The following is a 5,077-nucleotide window of genomic DNA, read 5'->3' as shown; positions in this document are numbered from 1 at the left end:
ACACACACACACACACACACACACACACACACACACACACAAAAGAACACGTTCAAGTTAAGTTGAATGGGCCTCTGTAGCGATGTTTAATGCGCTGTCGTTTGTGAACAGGAAGTCGCACACTGAGTCTTTTCCGCCTTGGTCTTGGCCTATAGCTTCCGCACGTTGAAGAGTCTGCGATCAGTTCTGAATCTGATTTGATGCTGGTTTCGTCGTTATTGAAGAAGGCATCAGACAGCACAGTTGAGAACATCATGCTGAATAACATAGGTACGACTACACATCCCTGCAAGGTTTTGTTAGTGAATGAGAATGCAACGGAAATATCTCCATTGTTCAGTACTCAAACGAGAATGCCGTCGTAAAATCCCCGCACCATTGTGAGGAATTTTTCCAGGAATTCGAACTTTTCCATGATCTTCTGAAGCCCCTTACGACTGATGGTGTCCAAATGTCTAAGTTAGGTCTACAAACATCGTGTATAGGTCCCTGTTCTGTTCCTGGCACTTCTGAAGTTGGATTGATGCAAAGGTCATGTCCTACGGCCCTCTCTGAAGCCACACTGCTTTTCCACTGCCTGCAACAACTTTGGTCTCACAATCAGTAGTCACAGAACAGAGGTCATGCACCAACATGCTTCAAAAAAATACCGTATGTGGAATCAACTACTACTGTCGAAGGGAAAAACTTGAAGGTTGTTGATAAATCAACGTACCTCGGCAGCACACTCCAGATGTGTGAACATTGACGATGAAGTCGACACACGCATGCCAAGGGAGCTCAATATGCGGGTGGGCACGTAATTGGTGTGGGAAAGTAGAGGCATTAGGCTGACCTTTAAGTTGAAGAGATACCAAGTAGTTGTGCTACCTACGCTATTGTACGCCTGCGAGATTTGGATGGTTTACGCACACCACAGCAAAAAGCTAAACTACTTCCACATGAACTTCCCGAGAAAGCTGTTGAAAACAAACTGGCAAGGAACGGAGACCCACTTTCTAACTGATCTGCCAAGCATTTACACATTGCTGAGGGAAACGCATGTGAGGTGGGCAGGCCGCCTTGTTCGAATGTCTGACACGCAACTCTACAACAGACTGTTTTACTTTGAACTGTCGGAAGGCAAGCGCATACAAGGAGGACAAGATAAGTGCTTCAAGGACATGCTCAAAGCCTCATCCAAGGACATACTCAAAGCCTTACTGAAGAGCTTTCAGATCAATCCCCAACAACTGCGAAACGCAAGCGCAAGACCGTCCTACGAACAGAACAGGATTGTAGAAACACAGAGAAAATACGAACTACACAAATCCATAACCTACTCCTTGCCTTCAGTCCCAACAGAGTACCAGTGCCCGACCTACGGCAGAGCCTTCCGATCATGCATTGGTTAGCCACAGTCGGACACACCGTGCCCGTCTGCTTCTTCTTTTATATGATTTACTTGGTTATCGTCGATAACGACGGACGAACTAATAATATGCATATATATATATATATATTAGTTCTTAGCGACGGAAGCAGCTCGATAGATAGATAGATAGATAGATAAATAGATAGATAGATAGATAGATAGATAGATAGATAGATAGATAGAAACTGGATCCCTTCTTATAGACACATAAATACATACAGTAATATTTATGCTCACAAACTATGCATAGACACACATGCACGCACACACAGACAGACATATTTTTAGTAATATTTATGCTCACAAACTACATACACACACGCATGCACACACAGACACATACACATACATGCTTACATACATACACACGCACTTACATACATACATACATACATACATACATTCATACATATATACGTTTGTACATGCATACATCTCCCTAGAGTGCTCTCTTAATCTCAGATAGCCTTTTTCTGCACGCTTCCAACTATTGCTCACACTATACGACTGACATCTAGTAAAATGATAATCTTTATTGCTCATAGCTACTATTTTATTCGAACAATATATCCGGACCACACCACCATCTTCAATAATGTACCTTCCTCCAAATCGACAAGGCAAGGGAAAAAGCCCTCACTAATATACAGTTCCACAGGCGACACTTGGCACGTCAAATAACTCTACCTGGCAGCCATTTTGTGTCGTCTGCAATTCTATGGATATTTCAATCTGGAAAATAATAAATCTTAAAGCAGAATGCTATTTTGGTTTTGTTTTGTTTTTGTTTTGCTAAATGTTTGCTTCGCTTTCCCCTCTTCCTTTAAAATTATTCTTTATTTGTTGGTTGAATCTGTGTGTATGTGTATGTTGTGACCAGCGTGAATTTTAGAAACAGAAATGTTGTTTACGATGATGTCTTTTCTTTCAAGATAATGAAAGCAACAAAAGAGAATGCAACGGTTATAACAAAAGAGAAACAGGTCGAAATCCTTTACTTCGAAAGTTTACTTGCCATCTTTTTTTTCTTTCTGTCTTTCAGTCGTCCTTCCTATCTATTTGCTGTCGACTTATTCTTCCTTGCCTTTAAAAAAATCTATCTATCTATCTATCTATCTATCTATCTATCTATCTATCTATCTGTTTGTCTGTCTGTCTTCTCGCTGTCTATCTACATGGCTAGCTAGCTAGCTAATTAGACAGACAGATAAGTTGATAGATAAGTAGGCCAATGACGATCAATTTAATTAGATAAATAGATGGGTAACATACTAGCTTGATACACGAAGACCTGGATGTGTAAACAGCTAACTACAAGTCTATCTATCTATCTATCTATCTATCTATCTATCTATCTATCTATCTATCTATCTATCTATTTATCTATCTATCTATATATATATATATATATATATATATATATATATATATATATACATACCTACCCACTTACCTACTTCATACCTACCTACCTACCGATCATCACTTACCTTCATCTGTCTGTCTGTCCATCTACTCATCACTTTATCTCAGTATCGACCTATCTGCTTCCTCATCTTTCCTATATCTGTTCTCTTGGTCACCTCTCTTCTAAATGTATATATATCACTAAATATGTCTCTCACTTGTCAAGAAAAATATCGAACATATTTTGTCTTTAAATGCCTTTCATCATCGATACAAAAAAGAGCACAAAAAGAATGCCGGTATTAAGATTTATATCTTTAATTCATCGAATCTAGATTTATCATGTGATTTTTTTTCTATACTTGCCATTTCTTGATACATGTGTTGAGTAGGAATCTTCACCAAACAGTGAAACTATAAATAGTCGTTTTTTCTCTTTTTTATTAAATCTTTCATACTATTAATGCATAATATAATGCACATAGAATATTTATGTTGTACAACGAAACTATCTTCTGCTGGGAGCTGCGTATCTTCTTAATCCGAGTTCTTTATTCTTGTCTTTCTTTTGCAGGCTGCTGACCATAGAATCTACAATTTACATCTTATCACCGTTATGGGCGTTTAACTAGCCATATTCTACGCAGAATTATATGCAGATAAGCCGCAGGTATAGGTGCAGTAAATTCACGCTATTCAGCGGTAGGAGTCTTGTAAAATTGACAATTATTTTTATTTTCAGATTTTCTAGATTATTATTTTATAAGTTTTTTGGGGAGGAGGGGTTCTTTTGCATTAAAATGTTCTCTTAATTCTTTGAATGTAGCTGAAAGAGGGAGAGGAAGAGAGATTGAGAGAAAGAGGGAGGGAGATGGAGAGAGAGAGAGAGAGAGAGCGGTTTCAATAAAATGATTTACTCTAAATACACTTCATGACCAAGAGCTGTAAATGACCGCGTTTATTAAGATTAAAAACCTCCTGAAGTGAAGGTGGCACAACATGTTATTTATGATCAAGTCACTTAATACACTACAAACCAGTCCCTTTAGTATCAGAGGGTTGTGTATAATCACTGAAAACCTGACAACAGTTTCATTAACATATACACATACATATTCACATACATTATATCACAGCATCACGGTATCGACCAGGCCATCAGACGCTCTTACACACCGCTGGTCACAATACTATTTCAATTTTGTCTTGATTGCACTATTCTTTTCCATCTTGATCAAAATTGCTTGACCAAATCCTTCCAGGTGGCCTTTGCCGATCTTTTAATTACCACTCGGCATCTGCACGCGGGCACACGCACACACACACATAATACTCCCAAGGCAATAAATAATGTCCATTACTTGACTTTTCCTGGTTCTTTTGCCATAAGTGTGGGAACGAAATTTGCTTAAGGGGTTGCAAACATAGGTGCAAAATATTTTACAAACAAGGTCGATTTTTTTCAATCAGAGCGGGAATTATAAAATGGCAAAAGAGAGAAGTGATGAAAATGGATACCAAAACCAGAAAAATACACGGAGCCTTCCCCTCTAAGAGTGACACCGATAGGCTCTACTTGTCCTCAAGAACGGGTGGGAGAGGTTTGATCAGTTGCTAGGACTTTATCGAAGCAGAAGAAAATAACTTAAGGTGGGGCCATTGTTGAAACACGAAGAAGGCCGGCGTGATCAAAACTGAAAATTGGGAAACCAAGAGAAATATTTAAATAAGAAATGAACAAAAAAAAGAAAAAAGAAAAAGCATGGAAGGAAAAGAAAATGTATGGTCAGTTTGCAAGAGATGTGAACGCTAAGACAGATACAGAGGACCGGTGGCTATGGATGAGGAGGAATAATTTGAATATAGAGACAGAAGCACTCATATACGCAGCTCAAGAACAAGTGTTAAGGACCAACTATGTTAAGCGTAGAATAAACAACATAGTGTTGGCGTAGCTTCTAGTGTATATAGGTCCCAGCTCTGTCGTGTCTGTGAATATATTCCTTCTTAGCCAGGACTGGGCATCCAGAGATAATATGATTTATTGTTTCTTGTCCATCTCCACATATTCTACAGTTACTTGTTATATTTCTTTTCATTATGTGTTTTTGGTAATTTCTGGTGGGGAGGCTTTGGTCTTGTGCAGCAATTAAAAATCCTTCAGTCTCTGCTTTGAGTCCTGAGCTTCTCAGTCATTGCTGGGATTTTTCTCTGTCTATTTCTTTCGCATTTAGTTTAGCCCAGTATTTACCAAGT

This window comes from Octopus bimaculoides, chromosome 3 (genome assembly GCF_001194135.2).
Source record: "Octopus bimaculoides isolate UCB-OBI-ISO-001 chromosome 3, ASM119413v2, whole genome shotgun sequence".
Classification (NCBI taxonomy): domain Eukaryota; kingdom Metazoa; phylum Mollusca; class Cephalopoda; order Octopoda; family Octopodidae; genus Octopus; species Octopus bimaculoides.
Note: the sequence above shows the minus strand (reverse complement) of the source record.